The 24272-nt window shown below is 49.4% G+C and overlaps 1 protein-coding gene across 9 annotated transcripts in view; it reads left to right on the top strand.

The window, feature by feature from the left end:
* Window positions 1-24272, top strand: part of YWHAE (tyrosine 3-monooxygenase/tryptophan 5-monooxygenase activation protein epsilon) — a 202761-nt gene that overhangs the window by 118406 nt on the left and 60083 nt on the right. The window lies entirely within an intron of this gene.

Genomic DNA, 24272 nt, shown 5'->3' with positions numbered 1-24272 from the left:
ATAGCTGATGCACTTTTCCTTGTTGTGCCCTGGGCTCCTGCCAATCAGGTGCCCAGGGCCTATGTTCCTTCCTTAAAACACACAAACTCCCAATTGGCAAACCCTGGCCACATGTCAGCCCCTGGTAAATGGTACCCTAGGTACCCAGGGCCTTGTGACCAGGGAAGGCCTCTAAGGGCTGCAGCACTCATTGTGCCACCCTTAGAGGCCCTGTACCCTTACACACACACACTGCCTTTGCAGGCTGAGTGTCTGGGTGCAGGACAAAACAAAGAGTCGACATGGCACCCATCTCTGTGTGCCATGCCCATTACCTATACTGCCAAGGCATATGTCAGCCACCCCTCTGGCTGGGTGCCTTATGCCTATGGTGTGGGCGCAGGAGCCCTGTGCCCCTACAGTACCCAGGTCCATTCCTGGGCACTGTAAGTACAGTGCTGCCTTTTACAAGTACATGGTGCTGAGAGCTCGTCAAACACGAACTCCACAGCACCATAATGGCGACACTGAAGACTGGGAAGTTTGGTATCAAACTTCTCAGCACATTAAACCCACACTGATGCCAGTGTGGGATTTAATGTACTAAGCACCCCAGAGGGCATCTTAGAGATGCCCCCTTACAGCTAACCTACAATCCACGTCTGCTCTGAGGCTGCCCAGGCTGCCACACAGCAGACACGTTGCTGGACCCCTGGGTGGGAGAGCCCCTGCTCTCCCGGGCCTGCAACAATGCACATCCTGGGTGAGGTGAGAAATCTCCTCCCCCAGGATGAGCAAAAGGGAAGCTTCAAAGGCATGCCGCCAGTTGGAGTTTCCCCAGGCCACTGCAACCCCCCACTCTGGCAGGAAGCTTGGCCGGAAACCCCATACAAGGACAGGGGATGTGCCAGCCTGCCCACCCCACCCCTCAGGTGGGGGAGGCGAGGTGAAGCACATCTCCGGGCTCTCGCCATCTTGAAGATGGGAGGCCCTACCCTATCAGGATTAGGCTACTGCCCTCCTCCCACAGGAGAGAGGCAGGATAGGGGGTGTACCCACCCCAGGACAAGGACCCATTGGTCCCTGGCCTTCACCTACCTGTAACGCCCCTAAATCTAGTATTTAGGGGCCCCCTGAACCTTCCTTCCCCAGATCCCAGATAGAAAACGACAAGAAGAGCAAGAAGAACAAAGACCTGCCCTGCAGCTGCTAAAAAGAGAAGAAGACACCAACTGCTTTGGCCCCAGCCCTACCGGCCTGTCGACTCTCGAACCTGCACCAGCGCGGCATCCCACGTGGCCAGCAACCTCACCAACCCCGGAGGACCTGGCTACCTTTTAGCTCTAAGCCCCTGGGACTCCCATGAGTAGAGGCTCTACTCAAGAAACCTATTTGCTATCCCTGGCACCAGCCCGGGACCGCGGACCCAACACACTCTGCACCAGCCAAGCCTGGCCAGTGCCGGAGTGGACAAAGACCCAGAGGACGACCCCACGGCGACTGTGACCCAGAGTCCGGCACCCAAGGACCCCCCTCGACATCCCGGAAGAAGCCTGCAGCCTCAGAACCAAGTGCCACCCCAGCCGCGATCAACCAGAGGGTAAGATTCCCGACGTCAAAAGGCACCCCTGCACCCGGCGCCCTGCGACCCCCTGTGCCCAATCCCGGGGTACCCACCTAACCTACAACTACCCAACTTACCTCTCGAAGTGGTGGTGGCACCTGAAACATCCTCGTCCCCGAGCCTGCAGCCTCTTTCCAAACCGGAACATTCCCATTGATTTCCATTGAGCGCCCTAAGGCTCAAAAGCACCCTGCACCCAGCCGCCCGAGTGGCCCTGGCAGTGCCCTCTCTACACTAACCTACTTCCCCACTTGCCCTGAGTAAGTGACCAGGAGCCCAGCTCCCACAGCCGCGTGGCTTGCCAGACAGCAGCCACCAACCAAGGCCCCCCTATCCCTCATAGGATAACATTGGGCCCAACTCTCTCTGCACCCGGCCGTCCTGAAACCGCTGAGGGTGAACCAACTGTACCTACCGGACACTGGGGGACCCCTGAGTCCATGCCCGGAATTTCAACTCTACCAGTCAAGTACTTACCCTTAAACCGCTAACTTCGTTTTCCTCATAGGGTAACATTGACTGACTTTTTCTTCAAAAATCTTCTAAGTGTGAACTTTTCAAAACTGCAAAAATTCACCAAAAATCAGCCAAGTGACAAAAACGAATTTACTCACCTGCTCCTAGGTGAGCTCCCAGTGCTGGATCTTGGTGCCCAGCCCTGACTCTGAAAAGTGTTCACAACTATACTTACCTCTAACTCATTTTTCTCCCATAGGAAACCATTGTCTGCTTTTCTGTGAAATTTCTTCTAAGTGTCTACTTTTGCAAATTTGAAATATTCTTTTAAAATCGTACCATTTCTGCAAACGAAATTACTTACCTGCTTTTGATAAGGACCCCAGTCCTGGGTCTAGGCACCCAGTCCTGGATTACTAAAGTAACGATAAAGTACTCTACCTGCAATGTGAATTTCTTGCCATAGAGATCCATTGAATGCTTTCTGTGAAATATTTTCTAAGTGCTAACTTTTGAAATAGCTAAATATTATTTAAAAATCATTACAGTTAAGTCGACTTTCATCACTTGATTCTGAACACTGACCCCAGGCTGGTTCTAGGAGCCAGACCTGGAATTCCAAAAGTAATCTGAAAAGTAATTATTACAAATAACCTGAATTTACCATTGAGCTCAATGCATTGTTATGTTTAGGAAATAGGATTGTTTATTGCAACCAACTGTGACTGTTTATACAAATTTATTGCCTAAGACAAAAGTATTTATATTCAACCTCTCATTCTGAGAAAGTATATTTTTACTCCCTTTGTGGTTCTAAAAATAAAACAAGCATATATTTTATATATATAAATCATTGGCCTAGAGTTCAGTTATTGAGTGTGTGAAACCATTTGCTGACTGAGTGTGTACAATAAATGCTTTACACTGTCCTCTGGTACTGCCTTACTGCTCGACCAAGCTACCACTTTTGAGAGTAAGGTCATACCTAACTTTGACCTCTATCAGCCTCTGGGGGACTGTGGACTCTGTACACCCTGTACCTATTAGGGAACAGTATATACAGAGCCACTTTCTCACACCCCCCACCCAAATTCCACCCAAACAGCGTCCACTGTCAGCAGACCATTTGTCACTCCTCAATCAGGAGGTGATTTCATTACTACAAAAAAGTGCAATAGAACCAGTTCCCCTGCACCAACAAAACAAGGGAGTTTACTCACTAGATTTTCTCGTACCAAAGAAGGATGGCTCTCTGAAACCTATTCTAGACCTCAGACCACTAAACAGGTACATACAATTAGACCACTTCCACATGGTCACACTTCAGCAAGTCCTCCCTCTACTTTCACAGGGCGACTTCCTGGCCACCTTAGATTACAAGGAAACCTATTTCCATATTCCTATACGGGCAGCACTATCAATTTAAAGTACTCCCTTTCGGAGTCACAACAGCACCAAGGGTATTCACCAAGTGCCTAGCACTTTCCTAGTGGCCATAACTTCTCTGAGAAGAGTTAGTGAACTACAAGCCCTAACTATTTAGGAACCATTCTTACAAATGCATCATAATAAGGTGGTTCTCCGCACTAATCCTAAATTCCTCCCTAAAGTCATTTCCCCCCTTCCACCTTAATCAATCTGTGGAGTTGCCCGTTTTCTTCTCGCAACCACAGTTGCAGAAAGAGCTCTTCATACTTTAGACATTAAAAGAGCATGACTATATTACATTGAAAGAACACAACCTTTTCGGAAAACTAAACAACTTTTCGTTTTTCTCACCACCGCACAAAGGCAATTCCATATCTAAGTCCGGGATAGCCAGATGGATTGTTAAATGCATACAAATTTGCTACCACAAAGCAAAACACACTTTAACTGTTCCTCCTAGAGCCCACTCTACAAGAAAAATGGGGGCTTCTATGGCATTCTTAGGCAACATTCCATTAGATATCTGCAAAGCAGCTACATGGTCTACACCACATACGTTCACTAAACACTACTGTGTAGATGTGCAAACGAAACAACAAGCCAGTGTAGGCCAAGCTGTACTCAAAACCCTATTTCAGACTACTGCGGCAGATAATGGTGGCCGCCGCTAGACGTGGGACTGCTATACAAACTATGCAAACGTGTGTAATCTGCAGCTCATATGCCTCGAACGGAATATGCTACTTCTCTTCCAGGGGATCCTCATCAATAGTCATAAGCATTAGAATATTCCCGCCCATGTGCGGGATCCCGGAAACAGTATATTATATGTGCCCCACATATATATATCCATACATATATACCTATATGTATACACAAGCAATTGCAGCCCCTAAACCCTAGAGCTGAACCATGCTGTAAGTAATTTCCACAACACATAAGAAAATAGCATTATAAACATGAGAAACAACATTATAACTTGTTTGGAAACTGTTTTAATGCTTAGAAAACAGCAGAAATTCTTAGAAAACACTGAAAGCATAGGAAGCTCCCAGGCTGCATTGCAAATACCCAGTCTAAAAAGACTGAAAAGCTAACTCATAGCCGCATAGCAAAAAACTGACACCGTGCCTTTAAGGCACACCCGACCCCCACCTTCCCATCATGCCTCAGGGGTGGCAGTTAGGTCAGTTGTTCTTTCCGGCTCCTTCTGGAAGGATCCTGGCAACAGAGCTCCACTTTTTTCTGAGTTTGTCAGAAAATTTTGTCTGTTTTTCAACTGTTTTTTCCCTTACTTCGACGTTTTACATTTAAGTCAGTAAGAGGCTGCCTTTTTTAGGCATTTTTGGGCATTTTTTCCATCTTAAAATGCCTTCTCTTTTCGATCCTTGCCCTGCCTGTGGCAAGAAGGAGGCCAGGACTGACTCTCATAGGGTCTGTATCCTGTGTCTACCGGAGGATCATGATTCCAAGACATGTACTCACTGCCAGAGCCTGTCCAAAAGAACTTTGAAGGACAGAGAGCGAATTCGCGTTTATGGCCTGGCACAACCATCCAGAGGCCGATCTCCGGTGAGGAAGGGCTCCAAGAGGCATAGAGATTCATCTAGAAGCAAGTCCTCTCGTCCTTCCGCCTCAGCGTCTGGCTCGGCGCTGAGAAAAGATGTTCCGGTAGGTCGTGTTTCGAAAAAGAGGCTTTCGACAGCGGGCTCGCCGTCGAGAGCAGGTACGTCGTCGAAGTCCAGACCGCCATCGTCAACTCTGCGACGATCGGCGTCGAGATCCAGAGCCTCTCCGCCGTCGTCAACCCGGCGACGTTCGGCGTCGAGAGACACCACCCCTCCGCCGTCGTCAACCCGGCGACGATCGGCGTCGAGGAGCAGGGAACCTCCGCCGTTGTCAACCAGGCGACGATCGGCGTCGAGGAGCAGAGAGCCTCCGCCGTCGCCAACCCAGCGGCGTTCGGCGTCGAGGAGCAGGGACCCTCCGCCGTCGACATCTCGACGTCGATCGGCGTCGAGGAGCATGGACCCTCCGCCGTCGTCAACCAGGCGACGACCGGCGTCGGAGTGTCACCCCTCCGTCGTCGAGGGCACCATCCCCTCCGTCGTCGAGGCTCCATCGGCGTTCGACGTCGAGACAACAGGATCCTCCGCCGTCGTCCTCCAAGCGGCGTTCGGCGTCGAGGTTGGCATCGGTGTCGACGTCGAGAGTGGCAGCATCTCCGCCGGCGTCCCCGCGGCGTTCGGCGTCGAGGGAGAGAGGGCCTCCGTCGTCGGCTTCACATCGCCGTTTGACGTCGAGGCGGCATGCTTCGCCCACTGAACATGGCCATCGGTCCACATCGAGGCGTCGTTCGACGTCGAGAGAGTCCCGGCGAGAAAGGAGACGACACCACGGATCGACGTCAAGACCGCGCTCGACGTCGAGACAGGCCTCGGACAGGTCGGTGGTCCTGGTGACAGTCGGCGTCTCGCCATTCCTCCTCCCACTCAGGGGCCTCTCCACGACCGGCAAATCCACGAGAACCTGCAGTTCAACCCCGTAGGTCTTCTCCTCAGACTCAGACAATTAATCTGTCGCCCAGATGGCTGCTGCCAGCACATCATTGGCAGGACTCCGGGCCAACAAGGAGGATGCGGGAATACATCAGTCCAGTGCATGTTTCTCCGCTGCAACGGCTGGTGGCGGCTGTGGACAGAGCTAGTCCCCCCAGGCCAGCGCGTCAGAGATCGCCGGACGACAGGCGACGCAGATCGCGCTCCCCCAGACGGAAGGAGCGTTCACCTGGGTCACGGGCTCGTGATCATCGCCGGAAGAGAAGGACTCCATCATCGTCCTCTTCCTCGTCCTCCAGGTCATCCATCAAGGACTATTCACCCACGCTCTCGGGCAGCCCAGTGTCCAGGGTCTCGCCCATAGACGACAACACCTACCAGGAGGTGTTGCAGCGGGGAGCACAGAAGCTGGGGATTGAGATGTCAGTCCCCCAAGTCACCACGTCGGTGATTTTTGAAACACTTCACCAAAAGTCTGCCTCTCGTCCGCTGCTGCCTTTGGTCCCAGGAATCATGGAACCAGTCATGGACACCTTTCTCACCCCGGCGACCGTCAAAGCCGTTCCGGCTCGTATCCTGAAAAAATACAAGCCAGCTACCTCTGACCCCGTCTTTGTGAAGACAGACCCGCCTGCGGACTCTGTCATAGTAGCAGCTGCAAGAAAGGGTCAGACGGCGTCGGCCTCCTCTTCCGTCCCTCCAGATAAGGAGAGCAGAACCCAGGACTCATGGGGACGCAGGGCCTGCTCTTCTGCGGCGGCGGCCCTCAAAATCTCCAGCGCGGCGGCGCTTCTGGGCAGGTACGACAGGGCTCTCTGGGACTCGATGGAGCGTTTCAAGTCCAAGCTCCCCAAGGAGGACCAAAAGGACTTTGAGGAGATTGTTACTGAAGGGGCTCTGGTGGCTAATCAGTCGATTAGCACAGCGGCGGATGGTGCGCTAATCTCAGCCCACTCTTACACACACGGCGTCTGCGCCAGGAGGTCGTCCTGGTTGCGACTGACAGGGCTCAAGCCAGACGCACAGCAACGGATTTTAAACCTCCCGTTCTCTGGCAACTCCCTCTTCGGCACTCACACGGATGAGGAGATGGGGCGCATGAAAACTGAGCTGGACACCCTCAAAGCCGTGGGCTTGGAGAAGAAAAAGGAGTTCAAGCGCCGTTTTCGACCCACCCAACGCAAGGGGCCTCAACAGAGGGTTCAAACCCCTCAGTGGTCTCAGAGCAAGCCCCAAGGGAAAACCCAGTTTCGAGGCGGAAAGTCTGGCAAGGGCAGAGGTGGACACCAGCAACAGTCCTCCACTACCACAAGAGGAGGAAAGTCATGAGCTGTGGCTTCCTCTACGGTTGTTGCCCACTCCAGTGGGAGGAAGTGCGTCACAACATCTAGCAGAGTGGGACAGCATCACAAAAGATCGCTGGGTGCTGAATATACTGCGTCATGGATATGCGCTACGTTTTCGAGCGCGTCCCAGAGACATCCCGCCAAAGAGGTCCCGTCCTCACCACTTAAAACTGCTCCAACAGGAGGTGAGGGCCCTTCTGCAAAAACAAGCCATAGAAAGGGTTCCTCCTTCGCAGGTCGGAAAAGGAGTGTACTCCCGGTACTTCCTGGTGCCCAAGAAAGATCAAGAGCACAAGTTTCGGCCGATTCTGGACCTTCGTCTCCTAAACAAAGTCATCGTCAAGGAGAAGTTCCGTATGTTGGCGCTTCACCAAATATGTCCACATCTGCAAGTCGGAGATTGGATGTGTTCGGTGGACCTCCAAGATGCGTACTTTCACATTGCAATAGCGAAACATCACCGCAGGTACCTGCGGTTTGTGGTTGGAAGCAAGCACTACCAGTACAAAGTCCTCCCATTCGGACTCAAGTCGGCTCCGCGAGTCTTCACCAAATGTATGGCAGTGGTGGCGGCCTGCCTACACAAGCAGGGTCTCTTCGTCTACCCGTACCTAGACGACTGGTTGCTGAAGGCTCCATCCCAGCAGCAGGTGAAGAAAGACTTCCAAATCTGTCTGAGACAGTTGCACTCGGCCTTCACGTCAACATGGCAAAGTCCGTGCAGCAGCCCACTCAGTCCATCCACTACCTTGGCTCCGTTCTGGACACAAGCGCGGGAAGAGCGTATCCTTCGGAGGAGAGACTATCTTCAATGAAGAGGAAATGCAGGCTTATGCAGCAGATGCGGAGGCCGTCAGCTCGGCAGGTAGCATCTCTGCTGGGTTCCATGGCGTCCTGCATTTTTCTAATTCCCCACGCCAGACTGCGAATGAGACCTTTGCAGCAGGCTCTGGAGGACCAATGGGATCAGTCCACAGGCCGTTGGGGAGATCGAATCTCTCTCTCCCAGGTAGCGAAATCTTCCCTAGCATGGTGGACTCGTCAGGACAATCTGTTGGTGGGAGTCCCGTTTCACCAGCCACTTCCGGTGCAATCGGTGGTGACGGACGCATCGCTACAAGGATGGGGGGCCCACATGGGGTGCCTCCAAATACAAGGTCAGTGGTCTGCAAAAGAACAGGGCTACCACATAAATATGCTAGAGCTTCGAGCAGTCCACCTTGCTCTAAAGGCGTTCCTCCCAGCAATCGAGACCGACTCAGTCCTGGTGCAGACCGACAACACCACGACCATGTTTTACCTGAACAAACAGGGCGGGACTCGGTCACGCCCCCTCTCCCTGGAGGCGCAGGCGATCTGGCACTGGCTGCTCGCCCGGAACCTCTCGGTGGTGGCAGTACACCTTCCAGGGGAGTTGAATATCAAGGCAGACGCACTCAGCAGGCACTTCGAAGATCAGCCCGACTGGGTGCTGCACGACGACGTGGTGGCGGACCTGTTCCGTTGGTGGGGTCGTCCAGACATCGATCTGTTTGCAGACGACGAAAATTCAAAATGCCACGCCTTCGCGTCCAGATTCCACCGTCCAGGGACCAGGGGGAATGCTCTTTTGATGGACTGGTCAGGGACATTTGCCTACGCCTTTCCGCCCCTGCCTCTGATTCCAAAGGTGCTATCCAAGCTGCTCAGATCCGACATGAAGATGATCCTCATAGCTCCGGACTGGCCGCGCCAGTGGTGGTACCCGGACCTTCTTCATCTCTCAGTTCGACCTCACAGGCGGCTGCCTTGTAGGCCGGACTTGCTGTCCAAGATGGGCGGGAGGATTCTGCATCCCAACCTTCCCTCACTGAACTTAACAGCATGGCTCCTGAGGTCCTGCAATACGGACATTTAGGTCTACCGCCTGACTGCATGCATATTCTCAAGGAAGCGAAGCGACCCTCCACAAGAGCGTCTCATGCGTTTAAGTGGAAGAGGTTCTTCATTTGGTGTAGGGAGAATCACCATGATCCTACAAAGGGGCAGGAGGACGTCATCCTTCCGTACCTCCTTCACTTAGCTAGATCAGGCTTGAAGTATGCATCCATCAGGGTCCATTTGTCTGCCATTACAGCTTACAGGAGGTCTCCAAGTCAACCTTCTTTTTTCCAGATGCAGGTGGTCAAGGACTTCTTGCAGGGGTTGAAAAAAGTTTACCCCCCTGTTCGAAACCCTTCGCCTCCGTGGGAGTTGAACTTAGTGTTATCCAAGTTGATGGGCCCACCTTTTGAGCCGATCCACAAATCTTCTTTACAGCATCTGTCATGGAAGGTCGCTTTTCTGGTAGCCATTACATCGGCACGCAGAGTAAGCGAAATCCAGGCTCTGTGTACTAAAGAACCGTACACAGTTTTTCACCAGCACAAAGTGGTCTTAAGGGCACATCCATCCTTTCTCCCTAAGGTAGTGTCTGATTTTCATATTAATCAGTCCATTTCTCTGCCATCCTTCTTCCCGAATCCAGCAACCCCGGCTGAGCGGTCGCTCCATTCCTTAGACCTCAAGAGGGTACTTAAATTCTATCTGGCCAGTACCAGAAGCATTAGGAAGACGGATCAGCTGTTTGTCAACTATGGCGCCATGAGAACAGGCTTCCCAGCGGCTAAACGATCCATTTCCAGATGGATTGTTTCCTGCATTACCCTAGCCTACCAGCTGGCGAAAAGGCCCTTACCTTTGGCCCCTAAGGCTCATTCTACTAGGGGGAAAGCGGCCACAGTAGCTTTCTTGCATGACGTTCCAATGGCAGAGATCTGCAAGGCGGCCACTTGGAAATCGGTCCACACCTTTACCAGGCACTACTGCCTCGAATCCGATTCCAGGGCGGATGCCCAAGTAGGCCAAGCCTCCTTGAGGAACCTGTTTGGGTAGCTGAGCTATCTGAGCATTCTGTTCCTTCTCTGTTTTTCTTTCCTTTGCCCGCAGGGGGATGAGGTGAGGCTCGCTATTCTATTCTAATGCTTATGACTATTGATGAGGATCCCCTGGAAGAGAAGGATTAGTTACTTACCTGTAATCCTAGTTCTCTTCCAGGGGTATCCTCATCAAAGTCATAAGCAACCCTCCCGCCTCCCCGGGCAAAGGTGTGTTAGTTTTCAGAGGTTATTATTTTTCTTTGTGCCATGACTTTTCAGTCTCCGCAAAGAACAACTGACCTAACTGCCACCCCTGAGGCATGATGGGAAGGTGGGGGTCAGGTGTGCCTTAAAGGCACGGTGTCAGTTTTTTGCTATGCAGCTATGAGTTAGCTTTTCAGTCTTTTTAGACTGGGTATTTGCAATGCAGCCTGGGAGCTTCCTATGCTTTCAGTGTTTTCTAAGAATTTCTGCTGTTTTCTAAGCATTAAAACAGTTTCCAAACAAGTTATAATGTTGTTTCTCATGTTTATAATGCTATTTTCTTATGTGTAGTGGAAATTACTTACAGCATGGTTCAGCTCTAGGGTTTAGGGGCTGCAATTGCTTGTGTATACATATAGGTATATATGTATGGATATATATATGTGGGGCACATATAATATACTGTTTCCGGGATCCCGCACATGGGCGGGAATATTCTAATGCTTATGACTTTGATGAGGATACCCCTGGAAGAGAACTAGGATTACAGGTAAGTAACTAATCCTTACCAGTATGCATCTGTTCTTGGCATGTAGAGCTGCAGATCTACACACGCCTCCCTGGCTTCCTTTATCTGTTCCAGTATTATCTTATTTAAATCCACTATACAAGGGCATCTTCCTGTTTATTACAAAGCTCCATAATTTCCCTGCTGACGACAAACAATCTGAGTATGGAGCTGATGCCCATGCGCACTATGATCCTAAGGAGGAGTCACATACCTCGTGACTTCCAAAGACTTTCCAGGACAAAAACAAGTGTAAACATCCGGACCCAACACCAGATGCCGATGCAAAAGTGTGTAGATCTGCAGCTCTACATGCCAAGAACAGATGCATACTGGTAAGTAGCATATTCCTTCCAATACTTCAATCAGGTGTGCGCTAGATGCATCAGATACAGCTTCACGTGCTATTAACACCAGAATCCTTTTCTGATGCCACGCATGGCTTATAATATCCAGTTTTAAGCCGGAGGTTCAAGCATTTTAAATCTACCCTTTAATAAGGAGCATTTATTCGGTCCTGCAGTGGACACTTCATTAGAAAAAATGAAGGAGGACACTGAGGTAGTAGCCAAGTCTATGGAAGCGCTACAAACACCATCTAACCGTGGCTCATTTTGCTGATCCTTTTACAGGGGAGGCTGAAAGTCCACACCTACTGAAGGGTCCTCTACCTCACATGGAGGCAATAGTCAATCACCCTCTACCAGAGGTTTCTTTCGAGGTGGTTTTCGGGGAAACCATGGCAAAGGAAGTGGTAAAACACCCCGTGCTTCCCCAGCCACGAATAAGCAGTGACTTGTTTCCCCTTCCTCCCGATCATTCAACACCTGTCGGGGGACGTCTTACTCAATTTCTCCCAGTCTGGAATTCAATCACATCAGACAAATGGGGTTTACTAATTATCTAATCTGGTTACTGCCTGGAGCTTACCAGCAGCCCTCCAAACATTCCACCATGACCACACAACCTATCTCCAGAACATCTACACCTACTCAAACAAGAGGTCCAATCTTTTCTGCAAAAAGGAGCTATAGAACCAGTCCCACTACAATATCAGGGGACAAGGGAATACTCTCTATTTTCTAATTCCACAAAAAGACGGTTCTCTTAGGCCTATATTAGACCTCAGAGAATTAAACCTATACATTCAATCAGATCACTTCCATATGGTCACTCTCCAACAAGTACTTCCTCTGTTACAACACTTTGTCCACTCTGGACATAAAGGACGCCAACTTCCATATTCCAGTACATCCCGCTCATCGCAAATACGTCAGGTTTGTAATAGTGGGACAACAATCAATTCAAAGTGCTTCCATTCGGAGTAACTACTGCTCCCAGAGTATTTACCAAATGCCTAGCAGTAGTCGCTGCACATATGCGAAGACCACATGTTCATGTCTTCTCATATTTAGACGACTGGCTCATCAAAGCCAGCTCTCACAAAGTGTCTACAGCACACTCAAACAACCGTACACTTACTACACCACCTCGGCTTTACAGTCAATCTGTCATAATCCCATTTTCAACCCTCCAGTACACAAACATAATTGGGGGCCACTGTAGATACTCAAAAAGCTCTAGACTGTCCCAATGTAGCCAGAATTCACAATATTCAGGCTCTCCTTTCCAAAATTCAACCCGATCACTCACTACCAGCTCGGGTATTCGTGCAACTACTGGGAATGATGGCATCTTGCATCATGATAGTTCCTTATGCAAGACTTCAGATGCGTCCCCTTCAAGAATGTTAAGCACGCCAGTGGAATCCGTCTCGGGGTCGATTGACAGATCTAATGTTGATGGTTCGCCGCACGCATTGCTCTCTGCAATGATGGAATCCACAGGACCTTTCAAAAGGGCGGCGTATCATTGACCCAGTTCTACAGACCGTGCTAACAGCAGACGCATCGCTCAATGGTTGGGGAGCTCATCTCCAAACTCTCACAATTCCGGGATTATGGAGTCGGAAAGAAAAGCAACTCAATATAAATAATCTAGAGCTGCTAGCAATCTTTCTAGCGCATCAAAGCCTTCCAAATTCACCTGGTAGTCAAAGCTGTCCTGATGCATACAGGCAACATGACCGCAACGTACTAGATACAGAAACCAGGAGAGAGACCCTCTCCAACTGTCACACCTTGCACAGGACATTTGGAGATGGGCCATTCATCAAAAAATGTATCTCCTGGCGGGACACCTCCCAAGAGTAAACAATCAAATTGTAGATCTCCTCATCCGATACAGACAGCAGGTCCACGAGTGGGAACTTCACCCCTAAGTTCTCCTCCCGTTCTTTCAGATGTGGGGTTTTCCAGACATAGATCTGTTTGCCACACACCTAAACGCAAAATGCCCAAGCTTTGCCTCCAGGGATCCACACCCATTATCCAAAGGCAATGCTCTATGGATAAACTGGTCAGGGATATTTGCTTAGGCTTTTCCGCCTCTCCCACTCATTCCACTAGTGGTTCGGATGCTCAGGCAAACATCCCTCACACTAATCCTGGTATCTCCAACTTGGGCTTGCCAGCCCTGGTTCACTACCCCTGTTAGAACTCTCAGTAGTTCCTCATCAAAAACTACATCTCACACCCAGTCTCATCACGCAGAGCCATGGAGAAATAAGGCATCCAGATCCCAAACCCCTCAACCTTGCGGTCTGGCACCTGAAATCAGTTTGGTTATCTGAATCTTCCACCAGACTGTCAATATCATTAAAGAGGCCAGAAGACCTACTACAAAAGCTTGCTATGCAGCAAAATAGAAGCGGTTTGTTAATTATTGTAATAACCACCATATCAACCCACTTGATGCTTCCATTCAAAATATCATTTATCTACTACGTTTTAAAACGTTCAAATTTAGCGTACACATCTATACGCTTACATCTCGCTGCAATAGCCGCTTATCTTCAAAATAGACAACACCTGTCCCTTTTCAGAGTACCTGTGATTAAGGACTTTATGGAAGGATTCAAGAGTTATTTCTCCTAGACTTTCACCTGCCCCAGTGTGGAATATTAATATTCCCCTTACCAGGCTAATGGGTCGACCCTTCGAGCATTTACATAAATGTGAACTAAAATTCCTCACTTGGGAAGTTGCTTTCCTCATTGCTATCGCATCACTCAGGCGAGTGGGTGATTAACCTTAGAAGAACCATTTTAAAAGTTTCACCAAAACAAAGTGCTTCTTCGCACTAATCCTACATTTCTACCTAAAGTAGTTTCTGCCTTCCACATCAACCAATCTGAGTTGCCTGTGTTCTTTCCTCAACCAGATTCTGTGGCAGAACGTGCTCTACACATTTTAAATGTTAAAAGGGCATTACTGTATTACATAGAAAGGACCAAACCTTTTCGTAACATTAGATAACTTTTTATTGCTTTTGCTCCACCACACATAGGCAATCCCATTTCCAAATCGGGTATTGCACGGTGGATAGTCAAATGTATTCAAACAAGTTATGCAAAAGCAAAGAACTTTACCAATTCCCCTGGAGCGCACTCTACTCGAAAACTGGGGGCTTCTACGGCTTTCTCACCAAAACAAAGTGGTTCTTCGCACTAACCCTAAATTTCTACCTAAAGTTGTTTCTGCCTTCCACATCAACCAATCTACCGGTCTTCTTTCCTCAACCAGATTCTGTGGGAGAACGTGCTCTACACACCTTGGATGTTAAGAGCATTACTCTATTACATAGAGAGGACAAAACCTTTTTGTAAAACTAAACAACTCTTTGTTGCTTTTGCTGCACCACACAGGCAATCCCATTTCTAAATCGGGTATTGCACAATGGATAGTCAAATGCGTTCAAACTTTCTATGCAAAAGGAAAGAGAACTTAGCCAATTCCCCCTAGGGTGCATTCTACTCGCAACCTAGGGTCTTCTATAGCTTTCTTAGGAAACATTCCCATAGATGACATCTGTAAAGCTGCAACATGGTCTACACCACACACATTCACAAAACACTATTGTGTAGATGTGTTTGCCAGACAACAAGCTAATGTAGGCCAAGCAGTTTTACGTGCACTCTTTCAAACCACTGCAACAGCTACAGGTTAGCCACCGCTTTGGGAGAGCACTGCTGTATAGTCTTAGCACAGCACGTGATCTACAGCTCACATGCCTCGAACGGAAAATGCTACTTACTTAGTATGCATCTGTTCTTGGCATGTAGAGCTGTAGTCACATGCACCCACCCACCTCCCCGGTTACATATACCTGTTCCAGTGCTATCTTAATGATATATTTACACATGGACCTCTCCATTCTACTCTAACTCCATTCTCACCCTCTGCGGGAAAACCATCCAACAATGGAGTCGATGCATGCAACACAGGTTTCCTTTGTTGCTCCTCATGCAGAGGTGGGTCCAAAACCACACCCCCAGATCAAAATACCTCCGCTTACAACGGTAACAACCAGTCCTTTCCCTCCAGAGGTTTTTGCCGAGTAGGTTATAGCGGCAACATGACTTGCCCACGCTTATCCCTGATTAAACCACGGGGGTTTACTCGCTTCTACTTTCTCATCCCCAAAAAGGACGGTTCCCGAAGACCTATTCTACATCTGAGAGCTAAACCATTACTGTCAAAGCAATTTCACATGGTGACACTTCCAACAAGTACTCCCACTTTTACAAAAAGCAGACTGTCTGCTCTAGATTTAAAGGACACATATTTTCATGTTACACTTCATCCAGCTCACCGCAAATACCTCAGATTTGTGATAGCAGGCAAGCACTATCAGTTAAAAGTGCATCCGTTCGGAGTGACAACAGCGCCCAGAGTTTTTACCAAATGCCTGGCAGTAGTCACTGCTCACCTTGGAAGAAGACAAATTCACGTCTTCCCCCTACTTAGACTGGCTCATCAATGCGAGCACTCACCAAAACTGTCTGCGGCACACACATCACAGTAGATCTACTTCATCGGCTTGGCTTCAACATCAAAGCACAAAAGTCTCACCTGCATCCCTCACATATCCAGTCTTACCTAGGAGCCACTTTAGACAGTCCAAGCTCTAGCCTTTCCCAATGTATCCAGAATACATAATATTCAAGCTGCCATTCAGCAGTTTCAGCCCAACCATTAATTACCAGCCAGAGTATTCATGCAATTACTGAGAATGATGGTGTCTTGCATAGCAATTGTACCCCATACAAGGCTTCACATGGCCCCCCTACAAGAGTGCTTAGCACATCAGTGGAATCAATCACAGGGACTGGTAACCGATCTAGTGTTGGTAGACTGCCGTACACATCGCTCTCTGCAGTGGTGGAACCCACAAAACGTATCAGCAGGCTGGTATTTCGTAGATCCTGTTCCACAAATCGTACTCACAGCAGACTCCTCTCTAACACGTTGGGGGGGGCTCTTCTCAAACTTTACACAATACAAGGCTTGTGGCGCAACAAGCACAAAACTCTCCACATCAACTATCTGGAGCTCTTCACTGTCTTCCTAGCACTAAAAGCTTTTCAGACTCATCTTGTAGCCAAAACTGTCTTAGTCCGGACGGACAACATGACAGCAATGTATTATGTGCAGAAGCAAGGGGGGGACACTCCCAACTGTCAACACTTGCTCAAACCATTTGGCACCTGGCGATCCATCACAACATTTATCTCCTGGCAGAACATCACACAGGAGTAAACACTCAAATTGCTTATCTCCTCAGTAGAAGACGGCAACAAATTCACGAGTGGGAACTTCACCCCCAGGTTCTCCTTCTGTGCTTCCAACAGTGGGGATTTCCACAAATAGACCTATTCGCCACAGCCGAAAACGCAAAATGCCCAAACATGGCTGTAGATACCTACACCCGCAATCAAAAGGCAATACCCTATGGATCAACTGGTCAGGGCTATTTGCCTACGCTTATCCGCCTCTCCCGCTCATTCCATGGGTGGTTCGTAAGCTTGGGCAGAAATCCCTCACACTAAATCTGGTAGCTCCCTAATGGGCTCGTCAACCATGGTACACTACCCTGTTGGAGCGGTCACTAGTTCCACATCAAAAACTATGCCTGAACTCCAGTCTTCACACAGAACCATGGAGAAATCAGACATCCAAATCCCAAAGAACTGAATTTAGTGATTTGGCTCCTGAAGTCAGAGTTTGGGTAGTTAAATTTACCACCAGACAGTATGAATATTCTAAAGGAAACCAGGAAGCCTACCTTCAGAGCTTGCTATGCTGCAAAATGGAAAAGATTTGTGGTATATTGTAACAACAACAAAATCAATCCTATAGATGCTACTATACAAAACATTATCTGTTTGTTACATTTACAACAAACGGGACTGGCCTACACGTCTATTTGTTTGCACCTTGACGCTGTAGCTGCATATTTAGACAATAGGCAACATCTGTCACTCTTTAGACTACCAGTAATCAAGGCCTTTTTGGAAGGTTTAAAAAGGGTAATACCACCAAGGATTCCTCCTGCCCCAGTCTGGAATCTCAACATTGTCCTCACAAGGCTCATGGGTCCACCTTTTGAACCATTACACAAATGCCCTTTACAGTTTCTCTCATGTAAAGTCGCTTTCCTCATTTCGATCACATCACTAAGGAGAGTTGGTGACCTACAGGCATTAACGCTAGAAGAACCTTTCTTTCAGCTACACAGACAGGACCGTTCTTGGGACCAATCCAAAGTTCCTTCCCAAAGTAGTTTCTGCTTTTCATATAAATCAAACGGTCGAGTTAAGTTTTCTTTCCTCAACCTGATACCGTAGTAGAACACACTCTTCACACGCTAGACGTAAAAAGTGCTTTATTGTACTACATAGATAGAACAAAGGACTTAAACAAAACAATTTGTAGCATTTGCGCCACCTTACAAAGGCAAGCCTATGTCTTAATCTTGTATTGTGAAATGGATTGCTAAATGCATTCAAACATGCTATGCTAAATCCAAAAGTACTTTGACTATACCCTCTAGAGCCCATTCCACTTGCAAGATAGGGGCTTCTGTGGCCTTTTTAGGTAACATCCCTGTAGCTGACATATGTAAAGCAGCTACATGGTCTACGCCACACACATTTACCAAACACTATTGTGCAGATGTGTTAGCACGACGACAAGCTAATGTAGGCCAAGCAGTACTTCAACACTATTCCAAACAACTGCAACAGCTACAGGTTAGCCACCGCTTTGGGTAATACTGCGTTCGAGGCATGTGGGCTGCTGAATTCATATCTGTGCATAGATCGCCGCCTAGTGTTGGGTCCGGATGATTGCACATTGTTGTCCTGGAAGAGTCTTCGAAGTATCCTGAGATGGGTGACTCCTCCCCTGGACCACAGTGCGCATGGGCATCTTCTCCATCCCCAGATTGTTTTTTTCCGCCATTGGGTTCGGATGCATCTATCTTAGCTCAACTTCGGAATACTTAGTTTTAGGCCAAAAGGCCTATAGTTTTCGTCGGTACAGTTACCGTTCGGTGTCGACTACTAGTTCTAGTGCTCCACACCCTCTTCCAACTTTCGAACCGAATTGGTCCAAACTTCGACGCTCGATCGACGATGGAATCGAGGACTCCGTTCAAGAGGTGTCCGTTGTGCCACGCCAAGTACCCTCACATCGACGTCCACCCAGTCTGTAATAAATGTCTCTCGCCGGATCACGACGAATCGAAATGCATGGCCTGCGCGCGGTTCCGATCCAAGAAAACTCTGCGGAACCGACGGGCAGCGAGGCTCGAGGCGCAGCAGGCAGCGCCCGCACCCACCAATATATTCAGCACCGAGGACGAGGACGCCGAGAGCGTGGAAGAAATAGTATCTAGCCCCGCTTCATAGCATGGTTCCCAATCGGACGACGATGACGAAGTGCTCTTTCGACGTGAAGAAGCCGTCGACGAGGTAGGGGACTTCGAAGCCTATGGGGGCGAAGAAGACGGCTCTCCCGAGGAGCTAGGCCAATCCGTCGAAACGGAGGCCGAAATTGTACATCGTCGTCAGGCTCCGGTCGAGGTATCGCCTTCGGGCCTTACCCAAGACCTAATACATGGTTCCTCGGCCCCGCCTTCCGGCCCGGCATCGAACACTATGCAAGAGCCACTATTACCAAAGACGACCGGGTTGTTAAACCCAAACACATCCATCGCTCCAGTCCCTTCAAAATCTAAAGTGAAACTGGTGGTGGTCGGATCAAAGGCGTCAAACAGTCCACTGCCCCGGCGCCGACGCCGAAAAAAGTAGTCGGCTCCGAACGCGTACAGAGACTTCGGCGCCGAACTCACCGCAGCAGACGCAGTCGACGCACAGAAGAAGCGCGCCCTCGGGCACCACAAGGCACCGACACCTTCGGCGCCGACACCGAAGCCTGTAACCTCCGCAGTCAAAATGGCCGCCTCGGCTACGTCGACGCCTAAAGCACCGATGCCGAATAAGTCCTAGACTACGTCGACTATCGATGCATCCCTTCAAACCAGTGACCCCCTTCTGACAAAAAAGTCGGGGTCGGCCTCCACGCCTACTACCAAGATGCCCACCAAACCACCATCTCAGTTTGCTGTGCAGCAGGTCTCTGCATCTCTACAACGCATCCGTGACCGGGTAGCCCTCCACTCTACCTCCGGTCCCGACACTACCTCACCCTGTAGAGTGCACTCGGAGCCCACCAACATTACCTTTGGGCTGCCACCGACATCGGCACCGAAACTATTTCAAATTCGGACACGTGTCCTCCACACACAGTCCACCACCTCTGGCCTAACAGAACAAGACTCTTCAGGGCCACAATTTATCGACGCCGACACTGGCAGGCTAATGCTCCACAAGCGCAAAATAACGCCAGTCAGGGAAGAGGTGCCATACAAAATTCCTCTTAAACGCAAGCTACCGGCGGAGCAGGAACCAGTGCTACAAGAACACTTCCATCCCCTCCAACTAGATCTGCAGTCCTTTTCTCCTACCCCTTCTGCATCGGACCCGATGCAGGAATATGGTGGGGACGATACCATCTACCCCGGGGACGCAGATCCCGATGAACCACAAGACCCTGATCAGGCATGGGATGACCCCACAGACCAAAGTATCACGCCACATACTCAGGATGCGCAACTCTACAATATTAAAACGTCTCCTACAGAGGACACGGCCGCATTTAATGCCCTTATCGAACGGGCTGCTGCTCATCATGGGGTGGAGCTACATTCTGACGCCATTGAGGAGGACTTCCTGCTTGACACTTTCGCATCTTCAGAAAGGACTATCAAGACTCTGCCCATGCTTAAAGGGGTTCTGAAGCCTGCCAAAGACATTTTCAAGGACACCACAAGAGCCCGGGTGTTAAACCCCAGGATTGAAAAGAAATATAAGCCTGCACCTGGTGACCCTAAATACATTAGGGGTCAGTTGCCATTAGACTCTATGGTGGTTGCCAACGCTCGCAAAAGAGCCCACTCACAGACGACTGGTGATGCTCCTCCCCCAGACAAAGAGTCAAAGGTCCTTGAAACATCGGGCAAACGTGTTGCAGCACAAGCAGCGAATATCCTGCGCATTGCCAATACACAGGCACTCCTGGCACGTTATGACAGGTCACATTATGACACGCTGGAGTCACTGCTCCAACATCTACCAGAGGAGTATAAAGAGTCAGCGGAACTCCTCATTAGAGAAGGACAACTCCTCACTAATGCGTCCATAAAATGCGCCCTAGACGCAGCTGACACAGCGGCCAGGGCAATAAACACAAGTGTCATGCTGCGACGCCATGCCTGGTTACGCATCTCAGGCTTCAAACCCGAGATCCAAAACAATATCCTCAACTTACCGGTTAACACGGAATTTTCATTTGGCCCAGACGTTGACACTACCCTAGAGAAAATAAAAAAAGACAGACACTGCCAAATCTATGGGGGCGCTACAAACGCAACAATTCCGTAGTGGCTCCTTTCGTCGCACTGGAAATAGGGGAACGTCAAGGGGTCAGGGGTCACAACAACAGTATGCTAAAGGTGGCACACAAACCACCTACGACAAAAACAACAGGGGTGGATATCGTGGATCCAGCACCAAGGGCAGGGGACGTGGATATGGCAACACCAGGTCCTCCCCAAAGAACAAACAGTGACGCCCTATCCCTACCCCCCGACCACTTAACACCTGTCGGGGGACGACTCCAGCTGTTCCTGTCCGCATGGAAGAACATCACCACGGACAGGTGGGTCAGGGACATCATTCAACATGGGTACTGTCTGGAACTAACTTCCACTCCACCCAACATACCACCAAAGCACCGTCCTATGTCAGCCGAACACTTGGATTTACTCCAGCAAGAAGTGCTTGCTATGCTCGCAAAAGGGGCCATAGAAGTAGTGCCCATCGCCCAGCAGGGCACAGGGGTGTACTCTCTGTACTTCTTGATCGCAAAAAAGGACGGCTCGCTCAGACCTATCCTAGACCTGCGACCCCTAAACATATATATAGTATATTGGAGCATTTCCATATGCTCACCCTCCAACAGGTTCTCCCACTACTCAGTCAGGGGGATTTCCTAGCTATGCTAGACCTGAAAGATGCATACTTCCACATACCAATACACCCTTCACACAGGAAATACCTTAGATTCACTATTCAAGGGAATCACTATCAGTTCAAAGTTCTCCCCTTCGGAGTAACAACAGCACCCAGGGTCTTTACCAAGTGCCTGGCGACAGTGGCCGCGCATCTGCGAAGACAAAATATTCACGTCTTCCCTTATTTGGACGACTGGCTAGTTCAGGCCAAGTCAGCACAACAATGTGCCACCCACATGTCCCACACCATTCACCTTCTTCACGATCTGGGATTCTCACTAAATTACCCAAAATCAAGTCTCCAACCTGCGCACGTACAACAGTACTTGGGCGCGACAATCAACACTCTGGCTGCCACAGCTCAGCCAACTTTAGTGAGAATCAACAGCATGCAACTGCTGATCTCAAAATTCAAACCTCAACACTCCCTTCCGGCGCGAGTGTTCATGCAGTTGATAGGCATGATGGCCTCCTGCATTTTCATAGTCCCACACGCGAGACTACATATGCGCCCGCTTCAGGAGTGCTTAGCACGTCAATGGAATCAGGCTCACGGGCAACTAAAAGACCTAGTGTTGGTGAGCGGTTGGGCATACAACTCTCTGCATTGGTGGTATCCACAAAACCTTTGCAAGGGCCGACCGTTCCAAGAGCCTGTTCCACAAATAATACTGACAGCGGACGCGTCTCTCCAGGGATGGGGAGCTCATGTACTCAATTACACAGTGCAGGGACTATGGACTACACAACAAAAGAAGATGCACATCAACCTTCTGGAACTGGCAATGAAAGCATTCAAAGTACACCTGTGCAACAAGGTCGTGTTGATCCGGACGGACAACATGACTGCCATGTACTACATACAGAAGCAGGGAGGAACACACTCTCCACAGTTGTCTCATCTGGCTCAGAGCATGTGGAAGTGGGCCATTCAGAGGAACATATTCCTCATGGCGGAACACCTCCCAGGCAAGGACAACCAGATGGCGTATCTGCTCAGCAGACACAGCCACCAGATGCACGAGTGGGAGGTACATCCGTCAGTACTCCAACCGTACTTCCAGCAGTGGGGTCATCCAGAGATAGACCTATTCGCCACAAGGGAAAACGCAAAGTGCCAAAGCTTTGCCGCCAGGTTCCCACATCCACAGTCGCAGGGCAATGCGATATGGATGAACTGGTCCGGCAGATTTGCGTACGCTTTTCCCCCAGCGCCGTTGATACCGCTGGTGGCACGCAAACTGCGACCGCACTCGCTGACACTCATCCTGGTTGCTCCAACATGGGCACGCCAGCCATGGTACACCACCTTTCTGGAACTTTCCGTGGTGCCGCATCAAAGGCTGCGGATCAAACCCGTGCTTTTGACGCAGAACCATGGAGAAATTCAGCACCCAGATCCGCAACAGCTGAACCTGGCAATCTGGCTCCTGAAGTCCTAGAGTTTGGCTACCTAAACCTGCCACCTGACTGTATGGAGATCATTAAGGAAGCTAGGAGACCCACTACCAGAGCTTGCTATGCAGCCAAATGGAAGAGGTTTGTTATTTATTGCAACAACAATCACATTAACCCGCTAGACGCATCTATTCAGAACATAATCTGCTATCTATTACACCTATACCGATGCAATCTGGCATACACCTCAATACGTGTCCATTTAACAGCAATAGCAGCCTTCTTGGAAGGACTTAAACGGGTGATTCCCCCAAGGCACCCCCCAGCACCGGTGTGGAACCTCAACTTGGTCCTCACCAGACTAATGGGTCCACCCTTTGAACCTCTCCATTCTTGTGAGATTCAATTCCTCACCTGGAAAGTGGCTTTCCTGGTTGCCATCACTTCCTTAAGAAGAGTTAGTGAACTCCAGGCACTAACCATTAGAAGCCATTTATACAAGTTCACGCAAACCGGGTCGTACTACGTACCAACCCCAAATTCATGCCTAAAGTAATATCGCAGTTCCATATGAACCAAACCATTGAACTGCCTGTTTTCTTTCAAAACACACAAAATGTCGCTGAGAGGATGCTCCACACACTAGATGTAAAGAGGGCCCTCATGTACTATATTGACAGAACTAAAAACTTTAGGAAGACTAAACAACTCTTCGTTGCCTTCTCTCCACAACACAAAGGCAACGCCATTTCCAAAGCAGGTATAGCCAGATGGATCGTTAAATGTATCCAAATTTGTTATCAAAAAGCTAAACGCACATTAACGATTCCACCACGAGCCCACTCAACACGAAAGTTAGGGGCGTCCATGGCTTTCCTGGGAAACATTCCTTTACAGGAAATATATAGAGCAGCCACATGGTCCACTATACATACATTTACCAAACACTACTGTGTAGATGTACACTCAAAACAGCAGGCAGCTGTAGGACAGGCTGTTCTCAAAACTCTTTTTCAGACTTCTGCAGCTGGCACGGGTAGCCGCCGCTAATAGGAGGTACTGCTGTGTATTCTATGCACAGATATGAATTCAGCAGCCCACATGCCTCGAACTGAATATGCTACTTACCAGTATGCATCTGTTCTTGGCATGTAGGGCTGCTGACATTCATATCGTAAACCTTCCTCCCCGGCGCCTGTAGCAGCTGCAGCTCTCCGAATTACTGTATAGCATGGTCATCACTTCCTGTATCTACTCCATCACTGCCACAATGGC

Source organism: Triturus cristatus, chromosome 3_2 (genome assembly GCF_964204655.1).
Source record: "Triturus cristatus chromosome 3_2, aTriCri1.1, whole genome shotgun sequence".
Classification (NCBI taxonomy): Eukaryota; Metazoa; Chordata; class Amphibia; order Caudata; family Salamandridae; genus Triturus; species Triturus cristatus.
The sequence above is the reverse complement of the archived record's forward strand: the minus strand, read 5'-3'. Positions and strand labels throughout refer to the sequence as shown.